At 43.6% G+C, this 11,147-nt stretch overlaps 1 long non-coding RNA gene across 1 annotated transcript; it reads right to left on the bottom strand.

Annotated features, from left to right (window-relative positions):
* Positions 1–2,200: 2,200 nt before the first annotated feature.
* Positions 2,201–10,171, bottom strand: LOC147648460 (uncharacterized). Its single transcript, XR_015280895.1, has 2 exons — positions 10,012–10,171; positions 2,201–7,013 (listed from the first exon to the last, which is right to left on the bottom strand). It is a non-coding gene; the product is annotated as an uncharacterized LOC147648460 (long non-coding RNA).
* Positions 10,172–11,147: the final 976 nt, after the last annotated feature.

Below are 11,147 nucleotides of genomic sequence, written 5' to 3'. Positions count from 1 at the left end.
TGTCAGATCCCTTGTTTATTGCTTGCTACAGATTCCCTCTTTCATGGCATTAAGAAATTATTTAACAGCCTGTCTTCCTGTTCTAAACTGCTAGCACTCATCACTACTTCTCTACTTCTCTTCTGCTTCCCCACTACTCTTACAGGCAAGTTTTCCTTAACACAGATGTTTCCTATGTGGATCCCACTTGATTCTGTGTGTTTCACTGGTATCCAAGCTAATTTTCTCCATCCCAGGCTCCTTTATTTGTTCTTCTCTTGAATGATTTTACATAACATTCCAAATGACATTTTTATTGCAGTATTTTCATGGTCCAGCAAAATTTGCCAAGGGAGGTGTTTTACAAATAATATTATTACTTTGAAGATTTAGTCCTGTGGAATCACAGAACATGTGGTTGTGTTTAAATACATTTGTTTTCACTGTGTGTCCTCTATCATGATTTTGTCTCACTGTGTAATATTGATGCAGTAAGTGGTATTTATCTGTAAGATACCAACAACATGATCTGATTCAAGTGCAACATGTTTCATTGTCTCCCGCTGAGAGAGGGAGGTGATACTTCAACATAACCTTGTCTGACTTTCCAGGAGAGTCCTCTAAATCTATATAAATTTATACAAATTTATATAAATATATCTCTCCCTCTCCCTCTCTCTCTGTCTCCCTCTCTCTCCCCCTCTCTCTCTCTCTCTCTCCCCCCTATATATATATATATATAAATAATGCACAAAAGATGGGATTGGCCATGGCCTGCCTGCAGCTAAGAGCCCAGGCCAGACAGCAGCAAGAAGGAGGATATAGAAGTGGTCTGATGGAAGCTCAGCTGGGAAATAGTGAGTAACTCGTCTTCAGATTATGATAAGAGAAGACACTTTCTCTGAGAAGGTTTCAAAAGCAAAAGGCTGTCTCTTAGATTTATTCCTCTAGAACCAAATTATACTGTAAAGAAAAATCTAAATGGGATGGCTTAGCATGATCTCTACTGTCCAGTTAAATGTGCTTTGTACTTTCATCTGGAATTTTGGAAATATATTTGAACCAACTAATTAATTTTTTTGGTCAGCTTGTGGTCCACAGACCTACAGGTTTCTGTATTATTTTAAAGGCTCTGGGGAAGCTGGCTAAGAAAGGCACCTGTGAAAGTTGCAAGACTACATGTGCGGTTCAGTTATCAACAGAACACCAGTGGAAGTTTGATTTTGGCATCACAGGCTTGAAAAGGTCAAACACTCTATGTTGAATGTAATAATAACTATTTAATTGCTTGTGTGCACATCCTCCTAGGGAAATTGTGGTGACCAGAGCAAGAGGAATATTCCATCCAGGAGCTCCAAGATCTTTGTGTAAAGTACTTCTACCACCATATATTTAAAACTTCATAGCATGCATGGTGTTTTAAATTTGTTCAATGTTAGAAACAACCACATTTACTAGATGTAGGCTTCGAGCCATACAGGGCTCTAGAACCACTGAGATGCTTGAAAGAAAAAAGCTGATGCCTGGACATAATTTACAATTCTCTCCTATAGGACATCTAGGTCTCACAAAATGCTTCCCTCTGGTGGATAATTATTTCTACCATGTTTGGGCAAAGTTTCATCCTGTTCCAATCTTATGAATACTGGAACAATGAACAATTCTTACTGAAATATCTTAAGCTCAGATAAAATTAGGTTTCTCTGAAGTGAAATGTTCAAGGTCACTTTCACTGTCCATTGTATCTAAAGGGAAAGAAATAAATAAGTATGTGTCTGGACTTAAAGGTGGGCATAAATTCAGTCAAAACACACTCAGCTTTCTTTCCCCATCTTTGTGTTTGTCATAGGCAGAAAATCGTCTGCGCCCAAAACAGAGATGAACAGTGTCTAAGTCTCATCTGCAAAGGATGCTCACTGTTTCCAGTGGTGCAACTGGAGCAAAAACTCCAGAAAATCCTTCATGTGTATATCCTCACATGGCTCTTCCAGTTTTTCTGAAGCCATTTCCTACGTACTATTATGTTAAAAGAAGACATCAGAACTCCAGTATCTACATAACGCCTTATATTGATTCCCAGCTCCAGCTTACATCTGGATAATTTTTATCTAAACAAGCACTCAGTCTCAGGAGTTGCCTGTTTCCTTTTACACCAAAAACCTGAAGAATGGATAGACTTATCTGGTGAAAGACCATTAATAAAAAGAAACAAATGTTCTTCTGGTAGATTTTATTCACAGACATTCTAGAGGCATTGATGAAGTCACAGATCTGCTTCCTTGACCTTTGTGAAACATGGCAGTTCTTCGTATCCATATTAATAGATATCTGTGATTATCAGGAAGATATTTTTAAACATTCTCTTTTGAGGAGAAAAAAAATGTTTCCCATCTGTCTTCCTTCTGCTTTTCTTGTCTGGTTGATTCTTTTACATCAATCAGCAGCCTTGAAAGGGTAGATATTGTTAACTCAAGTATAAACCATAGAAAGAATAGTAATTTTATTTACTCGATCTGTTCTTTCTTCAAGCTCAGAACCTTGCAATCTCTCATAGGTAGACTGCACATGAGAAAATCAGTAATATGTCAATGTTCCACTATCACTGCTTAAACTTCTATCTGTCCTCCTTTATTTCCATGACTTTGCAGTCTGCCAGTAGGTCTCAGAGTCCATAAATGCGCTCAGATCCTCCCATAAACTGCAAAAAGTGCTTTTTGTGACATGTCGGTTTTACAAGAAGGGACACCTGAAATTTCTGCCCAGGTCCTCTTCTCCATGACTCCTCCAAGGTTTATGTGAAAAACATCCTTGACCCAACAGTGACTGGAACCCTCCTCTTGAGGATGATCATCCCAGAGGATGATTGTGGGTGTTCTGTGCCGTGTCATTCTGAGCCTCTCTTCCACTACCTATTCCACTGTGAATGCAAGGCAGGGATGCATCGCCATCAGTGTCTTGGAGAAACATATTCCCTCAAGCCTGGACATGTTATACTTGTCAGAGAAAGAGCTTTGGGCATTCTCATGGCTTAACCCCACCTGACAACTAAATACCACATGACTGCTCACTCATTTCTCCCTCACCCCTATTCCCTCCTCATTGGGGAGGAGAATCTGAATGAAGAGGTAAATGTCCGTCATGGTTTCAGCCATGGTAGAGTTAATTTTTTCTCAGTGGCTCTGGCAGTGTTGTGTTTTGGATTCCCAATGAGAATGGTGTTGATAACACACTGATGTTTTGGACTGTTGCTAAGCTGTGCTTATCCTAAGTCAAGGACTTTTTTCCCTTTGTCCCCTGCTCTGCCAGTGAGGAGATAACTAAATAAACTGGGAGGAAGCATAGCTGGGACAGGTAACCCAAACTGCCCAAAGGGGTACTCCACATCACAGAACCCCATGCCCAGTACATAAACTGGGGGGAGTTACTCAGAAGGGGGGCCAGACTGGGGGAAGCGGGGTCTGGTATCAATCATTAAGTGGTAAACAATTGTATCGTACACTACTTCTTTTTCTCTTTTTATTATCATTATTATTGTAATTTTCCATCATTACTGTATTTTACTTTATCTTCAATTATTGAACTGTTCTCACCTTAACCTACAAGTTTTACTTTGATTCTTCTCCCCATTCCACAGGGGCAGGGGGAAGAGAAGGGGGCTGAGCGAATGGCTGTGGAGCACTGACTTTTCAGCTGGACTTAAACCCTGACAGCCACATGGGGTGAGATCAGAACAGAATTACAATCGAAAGAAAATTGTGACTATACAATAACAACATAGTAGCAGTAGCAGTAACAGTAGCAGTAGTAGTAGCAGTAGTAGTAGTGGTAGTAGTAGTAGCAGCAGCAGCGGTAGTGCCAGTAGTAGTAGTAATGAAAAGCAGCAGTAGTACTAGTAGTAGTAGTAGTAGTAGTAGTAATGAAAAGGAGAAGGAGAAAGGGAATCTAAGATAAACAAGTGATGCACAATACAACTGCTCGCCACCCACTAATAGATATCCAGCCTGTCCCTGAGCAGAGATAGGCCCCTTTTCCAGGGACTAGATGCAGTTTAGGTACTGCACATTGTTCTGTGGTATGGAATATGCCTTTCTCCAGATGGTGTCATCTGTTCTGGTCATGCTCCCACCCAGCTTCCTGTGCACCTCTTCACTTGCAGGGCACGGAAACTGAAAAGTCCTTAGGGTAAACATGACTCTACAACAACAACAAAAACGTCAGTGTGGTACTGAAATTATTCTCCTAGTAAGTTCAAATACAGCACTACACCAGCTACTAAGAAGAGAATGAAGTCTATCTTAGCTGAAACTAGGACAGGCACAGGTTCTGTCTGACATGCAGTCCAATCAACAAAGAGTCAACTTTAGCAGGTAAGAAGAGCCTTCAGAGAAGGCAGATACATCAGACACTTCTATCACATTTTTGCTGGATGAAGCAACTGAAGCAACAGTGGTTTATTTTTTTTCCTTGAGCCAAATAAAAAACTGTGGAAGGACATATCATCTTGAAGTAGCTACTTTCACTGCAAAGTAAACAATTCCTATTAAATTTAAATGAGTCTGATATAAACTTCTGCTCAGTCAAACCAAGAATATCCAGTCCAGTAAGTTGTATTTAATTATATTATACCCTTAGATTTTTCCACTGTAGTTCTCATCTCAGTTTCCTTAGCTTTTCAAACTGTCAGTGAAATTTTTGCAACACACTGTATTCAGGGAAGAACTTCCACTGGGGAAACTATTTAAATAATTTTGTTATGTCTTTCCATCTGTTGGTCCAAGTGTACACACAGTTTCTACTAAATGTGAAGTAAACAAACTGCTTCATCTGTCCAAGGTTATTTTGCAAACTTAACCACGTCAGCACAGGCCTCTGAAGTATTTGGATGAAATAAGCTGTTTAAGTATGAATTTTTATATTATCAGTGTTATTGAGATGTTCCAAAACAATCTGGTTTATGCAGAAAATAAAATGTGCCAGAGTGGGAGTTAAAGAACATGAGAGCCGAGTGAGCTGAGAGTCATACTGACCTGCAACCTCCTAGCCTCTAATAACCTGCACTTTAGGAAGTTACTGCAGGGACAAATCCATGGGTTGTCCTGTCACAAACCAAGCACAAATTTACTTCTTTGTTTTTCAACCCATTTACACTTAGAGGCTCTGAGGGCTTCTGAGTTAAAAAGTTCCACATCTGCACAGTGGAAAGAAGACTTCTGGGTGCTTCAGGCACTCTTATTATTTTGTTGCCTTTAGCTCCAGAACAGCTTCCTATTTTCCCCTCCTTGCTGCCTGTGGTTTACAGGTGTCACTGACTGCCTCTTTAGACTATTTCTTTTCTGGCAGATATTTTGTACATTGCTCTGCTCTTCTTTTGTTTTCCCCCATGAAATTAGGAGACCAGGACTTCTGGCAATACCACAGCAGATGCTACACCATGATGAGTGCAAAACAGTTTAATTTCTGAATAAAACACCCTGTGATGTGCTCATCCTTTGGCTATTGTGGAACACTAATTAGACAACTTTGGAGCCTCCCCACTCCCTTCCACTGCCATATTCCCTCCCCCTCTTTGTGACCAGCTTAAGATAACTTCTTGAAAGACTTTTTGCTTTTTTGCTAAGGCCTGTTTTATACACCCCTACGCCCCTGTAAGAGACTCATCTGTGCCATCTGGTACTTGGTCCTCCAGGGACTCCTGTAGACTTGTGAGGCACCATGATCTTTCTCACACATTTAACAGAGTGCATTCTTCCGCCTTAATTACCATGACATCTGGAGGATAAATAAATGTTTTCATATGAAAAAATTATATTCCTGAGAATCCATGACCACACAGCTAGCATCTGGGGAAATTACTCTCTTTGGGACAGCCTCTTGGGAATACGGTTTGCATCTGCATGTGAATGTAAACTGTCCTTCTGGAGGAATCCTTGTTTTTTGGGCAGGTCTGCAGGGAACTGCAGGGAGCCAGCTGGTCTGCCCAGGTCCTGAGCTACCTGATGAGAGTCCCATACTTGGTTTGGCTTTCTGTGCCATCATCAAGCAGTCTCCTGCCTTTGTGGTTTCCAGGCCAGCCATGTGGGCGTGTGTTGGAATTGCAACTCCCGGAAATAGTGACCCTTGACTTCAGAGACCAAATAAAAGCCTGTTAGATGGGCTGGGGGTGAAGGGCCATGAGATTCTGGATAAAGCCTGACCCCTGGGTGCCAGTCCACTTTGCTCCCTGCAGGCAGGTGAAGCTGAGCCAAGCAGATTACCTGTGCTTGCCCCTCCACATGCCAGCTCTTTACAAGACCTCTCTGTGCTTGCAGAGGTCTTTCTGAGCAATGGATTTTCTAGAAGCACATCTAGATGAAGAAGATCTCCAGGTACAGCTCTCCAGTCCAGCACAAAGCTTCATGTAATGGTCCAAGCCATTTCTGCAGTGAAGGGCATTCATGTTGCCATGTTTTGTCTTCACCTTCCAAAAAGTAAGGCGTCCTGATGGGTAGGAAGTATACAGTCCAGACCTGAAGATATGAGTCTGATGTGAGCAACCTATGGCAACAGATGAGCGTTGAGAGCTGTTCATTGACTGCATGTCTAGGGCTGAGTCTGATGTATCCTGAGAGCCAAGCTGACTCGCAAGAAACCACTGGAAACCAGGGGGAAGGGCCACTCCCGATGCTGCAAGCAGAGATTCTGGCACTGGGTTAGCTGGGTCTGAATTTCAATCTGGTCCGGGGCTGCAGCCACTGCCCCCGGGGCTTTGCCCTCTGGGCAGTGTGTGGGCACTCGCTGTGTGGACAAGGACCTCCCCCTTCTTTCCTTGGGGTTTCCGATGCTCTCGGGGGGTCCCGCTGGCCGCTGCTCCCCTGCAGTGCCGGTCTGAAGGGGCCAGGGGGAAAAAGGTGGTGGAGGGGCGGGGGGGGGATGCGCAGAGAGAGGCTGGCAGATCTGACTCCCGTGCCTGACAGATTGCAAAGGCGATGGCAGTCCCGGGAGAGCACATGGGGACAGCGAGGGTCGCCGGGACCTTGCCGCGCTGCGGTCTAGCCCTTAAAAAACAAACAACAAAAAAAAAAAAACACAACGAAAAGAAACACGACAACCATACGAAACCGAGAAATAACAAACAAACAAACAAACGAACGAACAAACACACACAAAGGAAGCCACCTAAAAAGCGAAACGAAACCTCGTCTCCCCCGTGCCCCCGGAGGACGGTGGAGCGATGGGCGCTGGGTCCCGGCGGGCTGAGCAGCCCGCGGGTGCAAAATTAAATCCCCGAGTGGCGCTCCCGGACCGAGACTGCGGAGCCCGGCGGGCGGAGGGAGGGAGGGAGGGAGGGCGACTAATCCTCCTTTAAAAAACCGGGTTTGTCAGCCCTGTCTCTCCGGTGCAGCGGAGGTAGATCGGGGCGGCGGCGGCCCCTCCCCGGTGACGGCCGGCCCAAGCTCCGCGGTCCCGCCGGGCAAAGGCGGCGGCGAGCGAAACCGGGGCTGGGTTTGTGTTCTCCCAACAAAAACGGGAAGCAAACGTCGGCGGCTGTCGGAGGGAACATTTTTTTTGCCGCTTCGGACAAAACGCCAATAAACGCTGTAGCCCGAATTTATCACGGAGTGATCTTCGTGACCGAGCGTTTCTCACTGTGTGTTCGGTTTGTTTTTCCAGGACCTAAGCAATTTTTAATGTACTATACACTTCCCGCTTAATCCCCCTCCTTTATTATATAATTACGGTTTCAAAGTGATTATGTAATTAAAATCATGTTTCACTGCAGCGTACTTCAAAAGGAAGGCAAACTTCCCTAGCATTATTTGCCGGTGATGTCATAATTTCCCTGTGATATTTAAAATAAACACATTAGTCCAAGAATTCTAAACATGTCTGAAAGTATATAATGGAATTGATTGGCATAAAGCAACGGTGAAACCTATCACTAGTTTAATATATTTCTATGCTCCCATGCAGTGTAAATTATAGGATAATGGGGTGCAGGCGATGGTAAGCTCTGTTTATATAATCCATTTCTTCACACAAGTTCCCATTGCTTTTCCTTCCCTTTGCTGTATGTGGTGGTTCTCTGATCCTACTGACCTCAGCCATGTGTTTTCACTTTTTCTTCTGATCTCAATTCCATGACCAGCGGGGAATAAAATACAAATTGAATAGTAACCATTCACAGGCCACTCTTTTCAAACTGTTGTTAAGCCTTCTTTGTCTTGTCTAGCAATTGATAGATAAATGTGTCGTATTTTACCCAAGTCTTTCTTCTCTCCTTGTAAAGCTTTGTTGCCCCAAGTTCCTTAGTCCATCTTTCTCTTTTTCTTTCTAAAGAAAATCATTTCATCAGGGCTTGTCACCGAAAGGGACCATTCCCTTCATTGGCAGTACAACGGGTGATGGTTAAGCAGCGGAATTGGACAAAAATATCAGAAGGGGAAAATAAAGGAATTCCCCCAACATTTGGTCGGATCTATTCCCAGCATGACTGGAGGTTAATTTTAAATTTGACTTGTTTCTTCTGTACATGGTAAATAAAGTACTCCCTGGGCTGCACGAAGTTCCTTTCTGAAAAGGAGTAAGTTAAGTATTCGAAAGGGAAGAAAATTAAAAAAAAAAAAAAAAAAAAGCCCTCATCTTTTCCCTCTGCATGTCTCTTTCATTTCAAACCTGCTTTCTGCGCTCTCAGGCAGGGCTGACGCTGTTTATTCAGCTTTTCTTGACAATGAAAAGCAACTAAGAGAAGTTTAAACGATCTCCTGTTATTTCGGGGCTTGTTTTTCCAGCGGTCTTCTCCCGAGCAGCTTCTTTGGGGATATAATGCAAAAGAAAATAATTTGGAAACCCTTAGAGAAAAACATGTCATCAATCCCATGCTCTTTATTTGATAAAAAAACAATTGTTGTGAAGGTTTCTTCCGTGATCATCTAAAACTGCAGAACAACGATGGTTATAATTATTACCAAACTGCCAACATGCTGAAGGCAATCTGAGATAATTCAGCATATATATTTTAAATAGCTTGGTTTAAATGTCCCTTTTTTTTCTTTTAAAGGCTTACTCCACCTCTATTGCGACCCGGGGTTTAGCTATTAACAACTGTTTTAAAAGCGGTGGTTGAGAAGAGGGATCTTTTGTTGTGCCCCTTTTTGAAGAACTCCTGCTCATAAGCAAACATTTTGAAGAGTGCATCGGTCTCTAATCAAAATAATCCAGATTCTTGTGTGAAAGGTAAATATTTTGCAACCACATTACTGGAGCTGAAATAACTAAACAAGTCAGACACCGAAATTAGCAACGTGGTGAAGTGTGGGCAGTGAGAGAGCAGCAAGACAGAGAAGAGGTCCTCTTAACCTGCCAAAAGCTGTCGAGTTTCTTCAGCAGAAACGCTGCAGTGAGGTTTTGAAGGAAACGCAGTTTAGCAGAAAAATAATTTTCGAAATTTTTCTGAAGACAACGACCATCTGAAGCGAAGCTGCGTACCTGTAAAACGAGCCCCTGTGTATCACATGCTTCATATTAAATTTCATGCAGTTTTCCCTCGCTGTTTTTTTCCAGCTAAAGGGTTCTTATAAACTTTCCTTCGTTTATTTAAGTCTGGTTTTCATTGCTGCAGTTTTGCATGGTTTGCCTTTGTTTAGTTTATTAACCCACAGGGTTACTTTAACTAAATATTTGGGCTGAATACTTTGGGGTTGGATTTCAACGTTTTCTAACAAAATTACTGAGTTTTTTGAAGCCACACAGAGAACTCTGTGTTGACTTTATTAGTCAATTTAACAGGCTATAAGGAAAATAAAAATAAGAAACATACTAGTGTATCCCCTCCAGTGGGGATTGGGATTGAAACTGGTCTCTTATTTAGTTTTTCAGATGCCATCAAGGCTGCGTTAACTTTACTAACGTTTTAACAGAATTGTCAAATGTACAGCACCTCTGCTCTGCCGAAGCTTCGCGAGGTGCCCGGTGTCGATCATGGAGGTATTTTTTAAGCCCCCCACGAAGGAGGGGAAAAAAAACCCGCACAAAACCCAGCAAAAATAAAAGTACCTCTCTTTGTGCTTGCTGCCTCCACGCCCCGGCCGAAGGGGAGGCACGGCCAGGGCGGCTCGCCCGGCCCCGGAGGGAGCCCGGGGGGACCGGGACGGCCCTGCTGGAGCACCGAAAGGGGTCCGAGGGCTCCCGACTGGTGCTGAGCCCGGCCCCGTGTGCCGCCTGGGGAACATTCCCCACCCCACATCCCGGCAGACTGTCCCGCAGCCTTCCGCTGAGGTTTGCATGCTTACTTCGGGTGCTTCTTGCTTAGTTTAGTTTAGTTTAGTTTAGTTCTGTTTTTAAAAGCATTTTCCCTGATGCCTGACTGGGACAGAAAGTAACGGGTTAGGCTGGGAGATACTGGCACTTGGAGTGTCAGACCGAGATCAGGCAATCAATTGTGTGCTGGGGACAAGAAGCTCTTCTACAGAAAGAAGCCAAAATTTCCCTGTCATGGAGATAGTCACTTGCCTGGGTTGTAGGACCCCTCGAGCAAAAGCAGGGTGGCACCAAGCTGGCCAGCTGTTCAGTGCAACACACTGTCAGAAGGAAGCCAGGACTCCTACAAGATACTGCTGTGGATACCAACCACCGGTCCCAACAGGAACTCTTCCAGCCTGTGGATTTTCTTTAGGTCACACATCTCTTCCAGCAAGTAACTGTCCAGTGCTGTGCTGTGCACATGATAGGGCATTCTACAGATGGGCCCAGTCCTCGAACAGTGCACTTTTATAATTTAAGGGCTAGTAACATCCCCTGGGGAGAACTCCCTGCGTGGGGAATGGTAAGTGGAGGGAGGTAAGGAGCTTATAGCTCCCTTTTCCAATGGGGATCTGCAGAGGTAGATAATCTTAAACCTCAAGAAAGACAAAGGAAGGGTAGCAGAGTGTGGAGATGGTACTACAGCAATGGGACATGGAGACCAGCCTGTTGATGTCTGCTCCCTTAGAAAAACAAGAGCCAACAGAAAGATGCAAAGAGGGAAGACGAAGGGGCCAAATCAGGAAGGAGCCTTGCAAGGCATCTTTGAAGGAATAAATAGAGACAAAAGCTGTCTTTGTCACCATCACATAAAAAGACATTGAAGCTTCCAAAATGCGGAGCACCATAAACCAAAGTGAGAGCTATGCCCGTGTGGGTAAAAGAGAAAA

This window comes from Cyanistes caeruleus, chromosome Z (assembly GCF_971803275.1).
Source record: "Cyanistes caeruleus chromosome Z, bCyaCae1.hap1.1, whole genome shotgun sequence".
Taxonomy (NCBI): Eukaryota; Metazoa; Chordata; class Aves; order Passeriformes; family Paridae; genus Cyanistes; species Cyanistes caeruleus.
Note: the sequence above shows the minus strand (reverse complement) of the source record. Positions and strands in the feature narration are given on the sequence as shown.